The sequence below is a fragment of the Stegostoma tigrinum genome, chromosome 11, assembly GCF_030684315.1.
Source record: "Stegostoma tigrinum isolate sSteTig4 chromosome 11, sSteTig4.hap1, whole genome shotgun sequence".
NCBI classification, from domain to species: Eukaryota; Metazoa; Chordata; class Chondrichthyes; order Orectolobiformes; family Stegostomatidae; genus Stegostoma; species Stegostoma tigrinum.
In genome coordinates this window covers 26,433,051-26,450,344 of record NC_081364.1, presented here as the reverse complement: position 1 = coordinate 26,450,344, position 17,294 = coordinate 26,433,051, and the positions used below count along the sequence as shown (strand labels likewise).

The 17,294-nt window shown below is 41.7% G+C and overlaps 1 protein-coding gene across 3 annotated transcripts in view; it reads right to left on the bottom strand.

The window, feature by feature from the left end:
* The window catches only part of fbln2 (fibulin 2), a 187,020-nt gene extending 186,311 nt beyond the window's left edge, over nucleotides 1-709 (bottom strand). For 2 of the 3 annotated variants that reach the window (XM_059649859.1, XM_059649857.1), the window contains exon 1: nucleotides 434-700. The gene's annotated coding sequence lies outside the window, so the exon portion shown is untranslated. Of the gene's footprint in view, nucleotides 1-433 lie in introns of all 3 variants that reach the window. The other variant, XM_059649858.1, reaches the window with a different exon arrangement.
* Between the last annotated feature and the right edge of the window lie 16,585 nt (nucleotides 710-17,294).

Below are 17,294 nucleotides of genomic sequence, written 5' to 3'. Positions count from 1 at the left end.
TGACAAGTCTATTTCTTTGATGATTTAAAAAGCTTCCATTCTGAGTTAATTTAGTTCAACTAAAACTGCAGCAGATTTTTTTTACAGAAAGGTTGTCTGGAAATCTCATGTCTTTTATCTTGCACAACTAAGTCAAGGCACAATGCTGTTCACAAACAAAAGATTTTGCTAGAAAACCAAACTTTCCTAAAGTGGCTTAAAGCCCAGCTTTACCCTGTTCTTTTTCAAAATAAAAGTGCATGAGCAGATCAAAGCCTCAGGTTCTGTAAATTAAACTGCAGCTTTCAAATAATATGATAGTTTAAACCTGCCTGTGGTCTGTGCTACTCCTTTAACATAACAGCATTCATTTCAACATGTTTATCTTCATTCCTTGTTTGCCCAATTCATAAAACTGTCTCTAAAGAAACATCAGCATAAAAGCAAGACTTACCCGTTCCAGCAGTGTGTGCTGAGCACAGTATGAAAACCTTGACGTGTTTTAGCTGGGTGGGACCAACTCTTCGAACTCAACTGACCAACAGCAAGGGCTATTTGTTCAACCTAAAACCAAAGAAGTTTCTCATCAATCACGGTTGCTTACCTAATGTGTTAGACTGCTGTCAGACCCTTTTAATCTCCCACAGCACAACTTAGTGTCTGCTATTAGACTTCTCTTTGAGCTGCATCCCATAGTAAACTGTTCTCCCTCCCACCCCCAACATTAAAATATTTCTGTAGCCAAGTACTACCCAGAGGATTACATGATGTAATGGGTGTTCCTGTAGTTTTTTTTATATTCCAGCCCAGTAATATTTGCCATGATCTATGTTCTAGAAACAGGAAGTTCAGAAACATTTTTAAAAATTTGAATTCTGAAAACATAAGCCAGTAGGAATATGTAAAAGATAATCCTACATCAGCTTGATAGTTGCAATACTTCCGATTTAAAGCAGAGAAGGTGAAAGTATTTTTAATATTAAACATGAAAATCTTGAGAACCACAGATTAAAACTGACAAAGAAAATTGTTGATGTCTATCCTTGGGTCCATCTGATTGACGCAAAACAAATTTGTGGTTACAATAAAGAAAGAAAAATCAATGTTTAATACATAAAATTCAATATTTAAACAGACAAATTTCGTTATTACCATTTTAAAGTGACCTGAGTGGCTTCAAGGATTGCACCATTTTATTCACGTTATTGATCCAAACAAAATATTTCGAAATATTATCCCATCTTGATTCTTGGGGAGCAATTATGTGTTAAGAGAATTCTGGTATGTAGACACCCTACAGAATAGTCAGCAACAATATAGCAGAGATGGTCTGCAACAACCGCTCCTCAAGAGTGCTGAAGTGCGGTGCAAAAAGAACGGAAAGAAACTCTTAAATTAGTCTCAGATGCCCTTCTGCTGCATTGCCAGAGGTTGGTATTTCTGATAGAAAATTACATTGCCACATTATGAAACAAAGACCTACAAACTCTTCTCATAAAATATCCATCGGGGCTTTAACGTTAAATTATTCATGGACCAGGATCAGGGTAAATATTGCTACAATGTATGCGGAAAGAAACAGTACAAAAAACAGGTTGAGGAGAAGATTCACATTCCAACTGGCTGCCAAATTTACATCTAATGGATACACAAATAATACCATATATTTACATAACATGTATATTCAACAGCAAATACATTTCACACACTCCAGCTAAAGCCTTTCTGACGTTTCTATAGATAACTATATTTAGAATAAGGGTCAATTAGCTCGATTGACGAGATAGCTAGTGTTTGATTCAGCATAATGGCTACAGTGTGGATTTGATTCCTGTTCTGGTTTAGGTAGATTCAGGGACTACGTCCTCACCCTGCCCCCGCGGTCGAAAGGCAATGAGAGACCACCGCTGAGAAACAGCCAAGAAAACTGTGCATCATTAATCAGCCTTCAGGCAGAGCAATCCTGAAGTAAATTATTGTTCTGAAGAAGAATCATATTGAGCTCGAAACACTAACTCTGTTTTTCTCTCTCCACAGTTACTGCCAGACCTGCTCAGTCTCCCAGGCATTTTATTTCAGATTTCCAGCATCAGTAATGTTTCACTTTAACCTTAATCAATTAAATTTGGTAAAAGTCTTGCGGTAGTCAAAGTCTCGTTTCTTCATTCTGTTGTATGGAGGTTGATAAAAGGGACATCTGAATTTACACACATTCTGTTGTATGGAGGTTGATAAAAGGGACATCTGAATTTACACACATTCTGTTGTATGGAGGTTGATAAAAGGGACATCTGAATTTACACACATTCTGAAAACAACCTGCTGGTTAAATTTACATCTGGACTGGGCGTTTTTGGGTAGGGGTGTGGTTAAAGTGTAAGAAAACTGGTTCCCGACTCCAACATTGCCCATTTCTAGTTAATACATCGGGGACACTGGGGTAAGCAGCGAATGCTTAGCGTTTTAAGGGAATAATAATAAGCTATGTGCCTCATTTGTATCCTGCTGCTGATTTATTTTGTATATTTGAAACTGAACTTTGGTCGACTATCCAGGTTTCCCGTATCTTGGGAATCCGTATCAACCAAACCAAGATGGAAGACTGTTGAAGGTGAAGTACATCCTGGTTTCCACTCGTGTGTTGGAAATATTTCCTCGCCTCAAGTAATTTTCCTTCTTTAATATTATTTTCCTTTTCACAGCCCCTGAAAATGTTGTCACCGCCCAAAATCTATGTGTATCTTTTTCACAACTCTGTGGGGCTCAGGTTGAACATTGCCATGCCTGTTTTGGGGTGCAGAGCAGAAACAAAGACAGCGATTTCAAGGGATGTGTCCAAATTTGAACAATGTTAGAAGTGCAACTGACTCCACATTGGCTCACTAGATGTATATAGACATTGTGGTGGCTGCTCTGTATAAGTGTTGGACCTATTGTGTAATAATAATGATTTACCACCCATTCAGCAGCACAAGAGGTTGAGTGCTTGGTATATTCCCCTCAATATTTTGGATTTTACTGCATGCGCAATGGGAGGCCATCACTAAAATAGTACATTTTCCATTTTAACTTGCCTTAATACATAGTGGTGAGGGGTCCACACAGAATCTTCTGGTTCCACAGCACTGTGTTGCTTTACCCTATCTATGTTCTCTTGTCCCCATTCCCCCTCTCCAAGTCCCTTAGGGTTTAGCTAAGAGCCATTGTATTCATAGCAGCTGATCCAAGTATCCTCAAAACTAATGATTTGCATTTGAATGCCTGACTGGTGACTGCAACTCACCAGAATTATCTGATAAGAACCAAGACTCAGTTTCAGACAATTGATAGGACAACAGCTTCTAGTTCAAAGCACACTGATAATGTGCAGATCTCAACTACTTTCTTGTCTCTGTATGAATATTTTAAATTAAGTTTCTATTCACCAACGATATTGAAATGGCCCTAATTAAGTCATAAATCTAGTCATAGGCTCTGTCACAATAGTCTTGGCTCATTACTACTCTTGTTTTCCTCACCCTGTCTCCCAGCTCTTCCACTCTGACAACATCTGATTGGTCAAATGACATTACTTATAAAAATGTTTCTACGTATAATATTGTTGCTCTGAGATGAGGCTCAGTATTAAGCATTAAGTAAATTGTGATGCCTATTCACTGGAACCAAAGAAATATGACAGCATCGAAGGAGGGCCTTTGGCCTGTTGTGTTATTGCCTGCGCTTTGCAAGAGCAATTCAGCTAATCCCACAATGCTCCTTTTCTTGCGTCTCCCGATTCAAGATCCTTTTTCAAAGAGAAGTTTCTCTCTATCTACTCTGTCAAATTTTCCCTCAATCTGCTTTTGACTGAGGAGAATAACCCTCACCTTCTCCAATCCATCAACATAATTGGAGTCTTCATCCCCTACGTGCATTCTTGTAAATCTTTTTTGCATTATATATAAATCCTTCACATCCTTCCTAAAGTGTAGTGCCCAGAATTAGACACAACACTCTCACTGAAGCTGAACTAGCGTTTTACAAAACTGCATCCAGTCACAAACCATTTCAACTCCCCCTCAGACGACATGTCCATCCTGGGCCTCCTGCAGTGCCATAATGATGCTACCTGAAGGTTGCAGGAACAGCAACTCATATTCCACTCGGAAACCCTGCAGCCCAATGGCATCAATGTGGATTTCACCAGCTTCAAAATCTCCCCACCCCCCACTGCATCCCAAAACCAGCCCAGCTCATCCCAGCCTGCCTAACCTGTCGTTCCTCTCACCTATTCCCTCCTCCCACCTCAAGCCGCACCTCCATTTCCTACCTACTAGCCTCATCCGGCCCCCTTGACCTGTCCGTCCTCCCCGGACAGACCTATCCCCTCCCTACCTCCCCACCCATACTCTCCTCTCCACCCATCTTCTCTATCCATCTTCAGTCCGCCTCCCCCTCTCTCCCTCTTTATTTCAGAATCCTCTCCCCATCCCCCTTTTCTGATGAAGGGTCCAGGCCCGAAATGTCAGCTTTTGTGCTCCTGAGATGCTGCTGGGCCTGCTGTGTTCATCCAGCTCCACACTTTGTTATTTTGGATTCTCCAGCATCTGCAGTTCCCGTTGTCTCTGATCAGAACTTGCTTGTTCCTTGTTCTCAACTGCCCCAGGACATAAAACCCAGGATCTCCAATGCCTTGTTAAATACTTTCTCAATCGGCCCTGACAGCTTCAATGATTTGTGAAAACATATGTTCGAATTTCTCTGCCCCTGCACCTCTTTTAGAATTGTGTCTTTTATATTGTATAACTTATATACCCTTTTCTCATTCTTCATACTAAAATGTGTCATTTCATACTTCTCAGCATTATATTTCAGCATCCATGTGTTTTATTCATTCCACCAGCCTGTTCTTGTTCCTATGAGTCTCACAGCTCACGATACTTCCTTGTGTTGAGTCATCTGCAAGTTTTGAAACCGTAATATATATCAAGAATTGATCTTAAAAGTTACTTGTGGAGAACACCACTTTACACATTTTTCCTGCCTGATAAACAATTGTATACCTTTACTCTGTTTCCTTCCTGTCACTCGGCCAATTTTATATCCATGTGGCCACTGACCCTTTTATTCCAAGGGCTTCAATTTTCTGCTAAGTCTGTCCATCAAAACTTCTTTCAGACATCCATATGCATCATGTCTTGCACATTACCCTCATCTACTCTTTCTGTTGTCTTGTCAGGAAGCCTCAGTATTAATTGGTTCAATATGATTTACCTTAAATCTCCATCCTGGCTTTCCTTAATTAATCCACCCTTCTCCAAATGGCTGCTAATTTAGTCATGCTCCTGTGATTTAGATAAAAAAAGTCTTCTCACACAAAAGGGTTCTGGTTGCATCTGCCAGGAAGACTTAAGTAAATTAGTTTACCTGTCTGATGAGAGAGATTGTGATCTTCCAAGAGAAGACTCTTTTGAACTGTGGTGTCAAATATTGCTTAGATCAATTTGATTCCTGCAGACTTTTGCCATACTTTCAGTTCACCCAGTTCAATCTAATTTCCAATTTGTGGTGAGAAAGAACTCCGCGAGGACGACATAAACACAACCTAAAAGCCATCTATAGATTTTTAAAGAGCTCAATACAAAAAAGGAACTATGACAATTCAGAAAGCTTTGTTATGTTATTTTGTGTTATTTTATTAAATGATTTAACCTGCTTCTGTGTCACGTCCTTTCTGTTATTAAGCTGTGACTCCGCAGTCTGCTATTGCAGTGTTTATTAATTTCTAGGACTGGATGGGCAGTTTCACTATCTTTCTTGTGTAAAACCCAATAGTAGCAGTTTTGATTGTTGACCCTGGGGCATTATATTAAGAATAATGTAAAACTTTGGCTCATAAGAAGCACAAGTCTGCTCAAGCTGCCTTTTGCAGTAAACATGAATAAAGTGAATAAAGAGCACCGGGAGAGAGTCCAAAACATAATATTCAGGTTTAATGTTTTATTTGATTATTATGCTATGTGACAGATGATCGCTTTAGTTAGTAGTTTTGTTAAGTATCACAATCCAAATCAACACCTTGCTTGAATATTCCAGCAACTGACACCTCAGAGCACGTGGTTCTTCATCTGAAGTTCCTTTGACAGGATCTTTCTACCTTCAAACACACTCAAGTGGACAGTTGCCAACTGGAGGTGTGCGCTTGCATTAAAAGTTCATCAAAGAATTCTGTTTAAAGGGCTCCCTGGTCAAAAATTCCAAACCCCAACAGTAGGAGAAAAGTAAACTTAAAGAGGCAATATTTTATTTTATTTGATCTGTTTCAAAAGCTGTGGGGAAATTTGAATAATACTATTTTCTAATGAAATTCCAATGCCTCATTCTTATCCCCTAATCAGAGGTCACATGACACTAGGTTGTAGACCAACAGGTTTATTTGAAATCACAAGCTTTTAAAGTGTAACCCCTTCATCAGGTGACTTCTGCCTTTGTCTACTGCTGTCCAACACTGGCACCTTAGTATCCTTTTTCTCCTCGAAGTATAAGCATAACCAAGCTGAGCGTTGTCAACACTGGAGTATAAATATAATAATGGAGGATGTATGTTATTTGCAGTATTAAATTTGAAGACTACATAGGAAAGATAGTTGGGTCATAAAAATGTGCCTTACTGTATAATGTATTCATGGCTATATAAGAATGTCACCCAGATAGAAATGTGGCCACCACAAGTTATATATCCAAACACAACATCGAAACAGCATTACTTGGCCAGCAATACCATAGTTATCCATTTCATTTAGCAAACATTACATTTATTGTCAATTTTGAAGTAAACGTATTCAATTTCTGCTCTGGTATTTAAGAAATAGGAGAAGGATAAAATAAGGAATTTTAATCCAGTAGACTTAGCACAGTTAGTGTTAAATTAAAAAAATAGTTTTAACTTTCATTTATATTATGCTCTTTGCAACAAGAAACTTTCCAAATCAGTAGAAGAACAACAGAAATCAGGAAGGGAGTATAGAAGGAGCGACAGCGACTACAAGTCCACAGAAAAATGTGGGTTTAGTGGATGCTTTCAAGAGTGAAAAAAGAGATGATATGTAACAATATTGAGGGAGAGAATTCCTAAAATGATACAAAGTAGACAGAAGCTCTGATAATATTATCAGATGACAATGATGTTGGGTTGAGAGGTAGGGGAAACATGGACAAAATCTGAAGAATAGGGTGCTCAGAGCTAAAAGTGATACCAGGCCACTAACAAGGACAAGAATTTTCAGTGGGACTCTTTGAGATACAGGGATCGATGGAAGGATGGACTCATTGATCACAATGCTGGACCAGGCACGTACAAGTTAGAGCTTATAGGATGTACGGGATGGCAGATCAGCAAGGGAAGCTTTCAAACTGGCTAAATATAGAATAAACGAACGTGTAGCTTCAGCAGTGGAGGACTGATGTGGGCACTGGGGAAGGCAATGATGCAGTGATGTAAATAAGTGGTTTAAGTTATTGACATGTGGTTGAAGTCTCAGCTCAGTTGAACAGATGTCAAGATTACAAACAGTCTGGTGAGCGGGCAAGGGAATTGTCAGAGTGCGAAGCTATCCTAAGACTTGTAAAGATATAAACTCAGCAATCAATTGAACAGTACACAGACAAAATCCCTAATAATGTTTAAAATTGAGCATAAGGTATTATTTCTTAGATTAATAGAGATGAGATGTGAAACAGGCTACTAATTCACTGTCACATGTTTCACACTTCTGCACAAGTCAAAATTAACTACTACTAGCCCAAGTTTAGAATCCAAAGTTGCTGAAACTGTGACAAACTCAATAAAATGGGAAAATTGGTCTGGTCCTCATTCCATGTTGAATAATGGGAAGTTGCAAAGCATTTAATGGTAAGCACATAATATACACACAATGAATGGATAGACATACTACACAAGCTAAGCATATCTGGAAAATGACATAAATCCTGACAATTTCCCCCCATGTAATCAGCAATGCAAAAATCATCTGAAGACATAAAATGTCAGAGTTTCCCTTTTAATACAGATAGTAGAATAATTACACTCACAGAAACCACCATTTCTAGAGTGAGCCACATTTATTTCACAATCCTCAAGCCCTGAGCTAACACAACAACAAAAAAGAACTGCAGATATGGAAGATTTGAAATATGCAAAAAGCAGGAATTGCTGGTTAAACTCAGCAGGCCAGCAGCATCCAAGAAGAGAAAACTGTTCACATTTCAAGTCCAGTGACCCTCTTTCAGAAGGCATTTTTTATCATGGCAAGTTATTGCAGCAAATTTTTTTCTTCTTATCTGTAGATAGTGCTTTAGGCATGCAGTAAATTAAGTTGTTGTTCATCTGAAATATGTAAAAGCACAAAGTTGAAAGTCATAGCCAAGGACAGAACTAATGAATGTAATCTCCCTGTAATGATACCCCACCATTATTATTGACAGGATTAGTGCAAAACAAATCAGATTCACTAAATTTGTAGAAGAAAATTCAATTTTTAAGATATAAACTGGGTCCGATGGGAAAGGTTACTTGATTGTCTCTGACTCTCGATTCAGGCAGCATTAACAATAACTGTAGAATTAGTGGAGTTAAAATTACATTATAGCTATATTTGATTTCAGCTATAATCAATACAGTTAGAATAAAACAAAGAACTGTGGATGCTGGAGATCAAAAACAGAAGCAGCAAGTTAAGTAACTCCAGAGGCCAGTATCCCATCACCAAGCCACCCTTTATTTACACATGGAAAGCCCTCAACACTGATCCAGCTTACTCAGAGCCAGCTCTCAGAATGAGTAGAGCTGCTGACACTCCTGTTTATATCTGTCAGACAGGGCTCCCTGATTGGGCCAGATTAACAACCACAAACAAGAAACTCATTTTCTACGAGGTGCACCTGGCTGACCTTGTTACAATCATTACATCCCTCCTCCTCTGAGTCCGAGGATATAGGCTGATTATTTTATTTTGTAACTCCTCCTGGGGCATTTTAGCACTGAATCAGGCTCCTCCAACTCTGCCTCTTATCTGGCAGCATGTAATGCACAGCAGCTCACCCCTTGTGTATGGAGTATCTCGGAAGAAATTCATTCCCTTCTTCAGGGAGCAAAAGCATTGAGGCAGGAATATCCGCAGTGCCCATCTCAGATTCAGAGGTATTTTCAATGCTTAACAAAGGGGGAGAACCCACAGGTTCTGGAAGGCAGTGAAGCAGTTCAGCTCGTTTTGCCACCACCTTGTTTGTGCTTATCCATGTGTTTGCTCAGCACTGTTGCGCATAACCAAACTTTATACATCACTGGGCCTGACCTCACATTAACCATACCTTTTACCCACGCAGGGCCATTCGTGTGGTTCCTACTCCAAGCTTCATCCTCTGAAGTAAACTGTCTCTCTTGCTTACTGGAGTCTTGTGTCCAGCATTGGCATTCCCAATGCAGTTTCACCCTCCTACCTCATTCCTTCGCTTTCTAACCTCATGATTTCTGACTTTACTTTTGCCCATAAGGCAAATGACACTGGGCTGGCCTAGCAGTATCATGGAATTGCTTCATGGTCAACATACAAGGTGGCCTTTGCTCACTTGATAATCCCTAGACCTTCTTGAAAAGCTCCCAGTTTTTAATTAAGACTTCACTCGACCAACCACTTTCTAATTGAAGAATGCTAAGTCACTCTAGGTGAATCTTTCTCAACCAGTTTCGTCCCATCAAGCTTGGGTCTGAGCCTTTAACAATAATCAGTGTAACTGAGCCAGGTGCTTCTCATAACAGACCAGAACTGAAATTGTACTCTTAACCTGTAAAGGTTCCCCAGAATAGCTTCTCGATCTGGCCAAGATTTTACTCAAAACAAAGGTTTCGATACCAGAGTGAAATTTCTGCAATCACTGAAACAGCCGTGCTAGTGTCAACCTCCATTAGAACCTGGTAAACATTCGACCAGACATTTATTTTGATTGGTTTTGATTTGGATGTTGCCAAGCAATTTAACTGCTCCAAACCAGATGTGGGGGTTGGCTTTCCAGGGTGTGCATTTCAGCCTATGTATTCTCTTATCAGTTTAGGTCTATTGGAACTCTTATGCTGCCTTGAGCCTGATTGCAGCAACAACTACAATGGCTTGCCAGCCTAGGTCCTGAAGAAAACTTTGATGTATCGGCCGAGGTTTGGCTTTGTATTGGAGTTTTGCTGACCTAGAGTCCCTCTGTTCAGGATATGCCCTGAGTAAGGCAAAACAATTGCATGAGGCAGGTAGGGAGCTGTATGAGGCAGAGACGCCGATGAGGCTGGTAGCAGTATATGGCATCATTCAAGTTGTGTTCCCCAAGCTCAGTCATGTCCACTTCCATCAGAATTGACTGCAACCCATATGGTCCACTTGTTGCATTTTCCAATGATAAAACCCATTGTAATGCCTGTTTGAAGTCCAGTTTGGCTTCATCTAATAGATGATTTTGCATGATTACATCATTAATCCCACAGATCAAATGCTCTCTGAGCATCTGTTTAAGGGTTAAACCAAAGTCACATGCCTCTCTCTGCCGGTCATCTTAGCCAAGTCAAAACTTCCGATATGATTCCCCAGTTTCTTGAATTGCTGATTGAAATCGATAGCATCTCAGCATTAGAGGAGGCATGGGCTTGGAATATTTCCCAACTAAACCTGTCAACTTTTGAAAGGCTTTAGTATCTTGTGCCTCAGGGAAAGTTATGTTCCTAACAACTAAAAAAGCTACAGGTCCACAAGATGTCAGGAGAATTACTCATTGCTTTTCATTTGTCCAAATATCATTTGCCTGGAAAAAATAAAGTAATCTTTCCACATACTAGGCCCAGTCTTTGATTGCAGGATCGAATGAGTCAAGTTTTTCAAATAATGGCATGATGCCAGAACTGCTTCCACCAACTCAAAGGTGAGTGTTATAAGTGAATTTCTTCAGGGGCAGAGATAATGGGAACTGCAGATGCTGGAGATTCCAAGATAATAAAATGTGAGGCTGGATGAACACAGCAGGCCAAGCAGCATCTCAGGAGCACAAAAGCTGACGTTTCGGGCCTAGACCCTTCATCAGAGAGGGGGATGGGGGGAGGGAACTGGAATAAATAGGGAGAGAGGGGGAGGCGGACCGAAGATGGAGAGCAAAGAAGATAGGTGGAGAGGGTGTAGGTGGGGAGGTAGGGAGGGGATAGGTCAGTCCAGGGAAGACGGACAGGTCAAGGAGGTGGGATGAGGTTAGTAGGTAGCTGGGGGTGCGGCTGGGGGTGGGAGGAAGGGATGGGTGAGAGGAAGAACCGGTTAGGGAGGCAGAGACAGGTTGGACTGGTTTTGGGATGCAGTGGGTGGGGGGGAAGAGCTGGGCTGGTTGTGTGGTGCAGTGGGGGGAGGGGATGAACTGGGCTGGTTTAGGGATGCAGTGGGGGAAGGGGAGATTTTGAAACTGGTGAAGTCCACATTGATACCATATGGCTGCAGGGTTCCCAGGCGGAATATGAGTTGCTGTTCCTGCAACCTTCGGGTGGCATCATTGTGGCAGTGCAGGAGGCCCATGATGGACATGTCATCAAGAGAATGGGAGGGGGAGTGGAAATGGTTTGCGACTGGGAGGTGCAGTTGTTTGTTGCGAACTGAGCGGAGGTGTTCTGCAAAGCGGTCCCCAAGCCTCCGCTTGGTTTCCCCAATGTAGAGAAAGCCGCACCGGGTACAGTGGATGCAGTATACCACATTGGCAGATGTGCAGGTGAACCTCTGCTTAATGTGGAATGTCATCTTGGGGCCTGGGATGGGGGTGAGGGAGGAGGTGTGGGGACAAGTGTAGCATTTCCTGCGGTTGCAGGGGAAGGTGCCGGGTGTGGTGGGGTTGGAGGGCAGTGTGGAGCGAACAAGGGAGTCACGGAGAGAGTGGTCTCTCCGGAAAGCAGACAGGGGTGGGGATGGAAAAATGTCTTGGGTGGTGGGGTCGGATTGTAAATGGCGGAAGTGTCGGAGGATAATGCGTTGTATCCGGAGGTTGGTAGGGTGGTGTGTGAGAACGAGGGGGATCCTCTTGGGGCGGTTGTGGCGGGGGCGGGGTGTGAGGGATGTGTCGCGGGAAATGCGGGAGACGCGGTCAAGGGCGTTCTCAATCACCGTGGGGGGGAAGTTGCGGTCCTTAAAGAACTTGGACATCTGGGATGTGCGGGAGTGGAATGTCTTATCGTGGGAGCAGATGCGGCGGAGGCGGAGGAATTGGGAATAGGGGATGGAGAGGATCCCCCTCGTTCTCACACACCACCCTACCAACCTCCGGATACAACGCATTATCCTCCGACACTTCCGCCATTTACAATCCGACCCCACCACCCAAGACATTTTTCCATCCCCACCCCTGTCTGCTTTCCGGAGAGACCACTCTCTCCGTGACTCCCTTGTTCGCTCCACACTGCCCTCCAACCCCACCACACCCGGCACCTTCCCCTGCAACCGCAGGAAATGCTACACTTGTCCCCACACCTCCTCCCTCACCCCCATCCCAGGCCCCAAGATGACATTCCACATTAAGCAGAGGTTCACCTGCACATCTGCCAATGTGGTATACTGCATCCACTGTACCCGGTGCGGCTTTCTCTACATTGGGGAAACCAAGCGGAGGCTTGGGGACCGCTTTGCAGAACACCTCCGCTCAGTTCGCAACAAACAACTGCACCTCCCAGTCGCAAACCATTTCCACTCCCCCTCCCATTCTCTTGATGACATGTCCATCATGGGCCTCCTGCACTGCCACAATGATGCCACCCGAAGGTTGCAGGAACAGCAACTCATATTCCGCCTGGGAACCCTGCAGCCATATGGTATCAATGTGGACTTCACCAGTTTCAAAATCTCCCCTTCCCCCACTGCATCCCTAAACCAGCCCAGTTCATCCCCTCCCCCCACTGCACCACACAACCAGCCCAGCTCTTCCCCCCCACCCACTGCATCCCAAAACCAGTCCAACCTGTCTCTGCCTCCCTAACCGGTTCTTCCTCTCACCCATCCCTTCCTCCCACCCCCAGCCGCACCCCCAGCTACCTACTAACCTCATCCCACCTCCTTGACCTGTCCGTCTTCCCTGGACTGACCTATCCCCTCCCTACCTCCCCACCTACACCCTCTCCACCTATCTTCTTTGCTCTCCATCTTCGGTCCGCCTCCCCCTCTCTCCCTATTTATTCCAGTTCCCTCCCCCCATCCCCCTCTCTGATGAAGGGTCTAGGCCCGAAACGTCAGCTTTTGTGCTCCTGAGATGCTGCTTGGCCTGCTGTGTTCATCCAGCCTCACATTTTATATTCTTCAGGGGCATGCTTTTCTCTTGTTGCCACTCAAATGACTCCGCAGAGGCCAGTATCCCATCACTAAGTCATCCTTTATGTCCATGCAGAGAATCCTTGACACTGACCCAGCTCCCTCAGAGTCAGCTCTCAGCATGAATAGAACCTCTGACATGCTGTTTATATCTGTCAGCCAGGGATCCCTGATTCGAACAGATTAACAGCCCCATTCAGTGAACTCATATTCTATGAATCCATCTGGCTGACCTACAATCACTACAGAAAGCATGGGAGAAACTTAACAGTCTGATATCATTAGTGAAGATAAAACGATGTTAACATTTTGAGTGCAGTGACCCTTCTTCAGAATTGAAAGTAGTTGGAAAATGGTGGTATTTTCAACTATTCACACATCGCATGAGCACCCAACATTTATTTCACTTGATTTATCATCAATAAGCCCTTTGCCTGCTTCTCTTTCTTGTCTCTCTCACTTTGGGCACTGTGTCCATCTATTCGACTCATTCCTTCCTCAGCCCACAAATACTCATCTCACCCTTACACACTTCATCAGAACAAATACCATCAATTCCCAGCTGCCTTCAGCTCTGATGAAGAGTCATTGGACACAAAAGGTTAACCTTGCTTTTTGTCTCCACAGGTGCTGCCAGACCCGATGAGTTTACCCAGCAATGTTTCTTTTTGTTCCATTACAGATGTAATCCATGCAGTCTTGATTTACACAAAGTCATCAATGAGACATCAACACTTTATACATTTATCAGATATATATATATATTACAATGGAAAAAACTAGCTGTTTAGTTTGAAGAAAATTGAAGAAGACATTTGGCATAGTTGCCTTCATTGGTCAGAACATTAAGTAGAGGAATTGGGGTGATGTGTTCTGGCTGTACATTGGTAAGGCCACATTTGGAGTACTGCACACAATTTTGGTCATCCCACTATAGGAAAAATGTTATTAAATTGGAAAGGGTGCAAAAAAAAATTTACAAGCATGTTACTAAGACTGGAAAGTGTGAGTTATAGGGAGAGGCTGGATAGGCTGGGACTTTTACCCCTGGAGTGTACAAGGCTGAGGGGTGACCTTATAGAGGTTTATATAATCAAGAGGGGCATGAATAAGGTGAATAGCCAAGTTCTTTTCCCGAAGGTAGGGAAGTTCAAAATTAGAGACCATATGTTTAAGTTGAGAGGGGAAAGCTTTAAAAGGAACCTGAGGGACAATGTTTTCACATAGAGGGTGGTGCTGCCAGAGGAAGTTGTAGAGGTCAGTAAAATTAGAAAATTGAGAAGATATTTTGGATATGTAAATGGATAGAAAAGGTTTAGAGGTATATGGGCCATATGCAGGGAAATGAAGCTCATTCAGTGTAGGAAACCTGGTCAGCATGGACAAATTGGGCCAAAGAGTCCACATGAATCACTTGATTAATCTAAGTTGAATTTGATCCTTGAAAATAATCCCCTCTGAGAAGTCAAAGCTCTTTACTGAGATTATATTGAGCTCTCTCATATCATTCTCTTTTCCTTATGGAGTGGAATTGGCAGTGACAGAAAATGCCACTGTGGCAGTACAAATAACTAATCACATGCAATGGCCAGTCATCTTAGCACTTATAAAAACGCAAAGAACTGTGGATCCTGGAGATCTGTAACAAAAGCAAAAATTGCTGGAAAAGCTCAACATGTCTGGCAACATCTGTGGGCAGAAATCAGAATTAACATTTCAGGCCCAGTGATACTTCCTCAAAACATAACTCTTATCATTGAAAGAAAACAATTGCACACCAGAAAAAGTAGGAACCAAACAACAAATAGAATGAGGTCCAAAGCAGCTGCAGAGTCAAGTGTAGAACTAGAGGAAGTATGAATCTGCTGCAGACTGTTCTGTTTCTCATGACTGGAAGAAAGGGCTAAATTGTTTGAAAATTACTTTGAATCTCAATATACAATTAAATTCTATAACAGGCTTCCTGCTTTGTTCATTTTGCTTCTGAGAAACATTTTCACAAATTGCAACACCAAACAAAACCATACTTCTAATTACAATGAGATTTTAAAAAATACACCTATACAAATGTATATAAAAAATATTAAAATGTTTTTTAACATAATTATCTATATCCTGAGTATAGAGATTCCTGGTGATTTCATAGAAAACTGCAAGAACAACACTACATTTACAAATATTTTCTTGTAATCACATTAATTAGTACTCACATCATTGCCATGCATTTTAAAAAATATAGAAAGTACTTTGACAGTCTTTGGTGCTGTTGAAGGTCCCACTTTACAATGACATTATCTGCCTCAACAAGTAGCAAATATAAATTGGCGCGTTAAAATGAAAACATATCAATTGTAAAAGCATCAAATACAATATACAATTTCAAGTCTGCAACTTTACCTCCAGATCTCGATGACAATTATTAATCTACATAATCACAATTCCTGGTAATTTCTAAATCTGTTAATTAGGTTAGAGCTTTATTGTGTGTTGAATTGGCCCAGAGTCTGTAATTCTGGACAATCTTTACACTTGGTTTACATCTAAATTTTTAAAAATCCTTTTGAAATGGAGCTTTCACATATTTACAAAGCACTGTGTACAACAAAAGCATTGAGATCGGTCAATCTTTTCTCCTTCAATGACCTGGAAAGAAAGAGATGACCCCGTCTGTGGTATGTGACTTACAGCATGATAGGAAAACAACCCAGTGTTTGAAGAAAGGAGTTTGAAATGTACATGACTAGTGTTCCCTGATTTAGGGCTACAGGCTATTAATATATTTTGCCATCAAACCCTCAGACTCTGACTGGAAACAGGGAGCAGTTAACATTCATTATCATTGCAAATGAACATTCTTTACCAATACCACTTAAAATATCGAACAGAACACTCTTCAAAAATCATCATATTGTTAAAATTTCTGGTGCTACAGTGATATAGGAAACTCTACATTAAATCTTCATCTATCATTGTAGCATACAGGCACACTGGATGTCAGAGCTTCAACTCTTATTGGTGGGATTTATGAGTGATTTATAATTTTGAGTTACACCATTGGCTCAATTGGGAATTGTTTAGCTCAGTTGGCTGGATGGCCATTTTGTGATGTAGAGTGACACCAGTGATATTGGTTAAATTCCTATATGAGGGGCTGAGGTAACCATCAAGCATTAACCTTCTCAACTTCTCCCCTAATGTAAGGTATGGTGACCCTCAGGTTAAACCAGCAACAATCATCTCTCTCTCTCTCTCTCTCTCTCTCTCTAATGAGAGAGTTACTAGCTATGGTCCAGTAGGACTATGACACTTTTACCTTAGTGGATCAATTTTACCCACAAACAAGCCTCAGGCTTTCAAGGCCAGATAAAGCCATTAGATGTTTTAAGTCAGTGGGCTCATTTAAGTATCACAGATCCATCTCCAGGGCTTAAGTGGCACCGGGATTCAAGAAGGTCCTGGAAGTTAATGGGAGTCTAGGATGTAACAAAGCCATGATTTTTCTGGGGAGTGTGGAGGGCAATTGGCCCTAGAAGAAACTGCTTTGTACATTTAATTTGGCAGATGAATCTAGCAGCAAGTCACACCAGCTTGAACACTCCGGGTTCAACTGAGGTGCAATCAGGTTTTCTCTTTTATATGAATGCACCAATGTATTGATTTCAGTGTGACGGTCCAGTGCACTTCCATTAATCAAAAGACTGCAGATTTAATGAAATAGGTACACAAGGAATAAGATTGTACACTTATTTCAAGTAGGAAATAGCAAAGTATAAAAATAGCTGGAAAGCATTAGTGGACATTTTCACCCCAACATTAAGGATATCATAAAAACTGAATTAGGCTTCTATTGATGCAGAAAAGAATTATTGCACAACCAATTAAACAAAAGCACTAGATATAACTGCGTACAGAAAAAGCCAATTCTTCCTTTCACCTATCCCCACCTCCCACCTCAAGCCGCACCTCCAT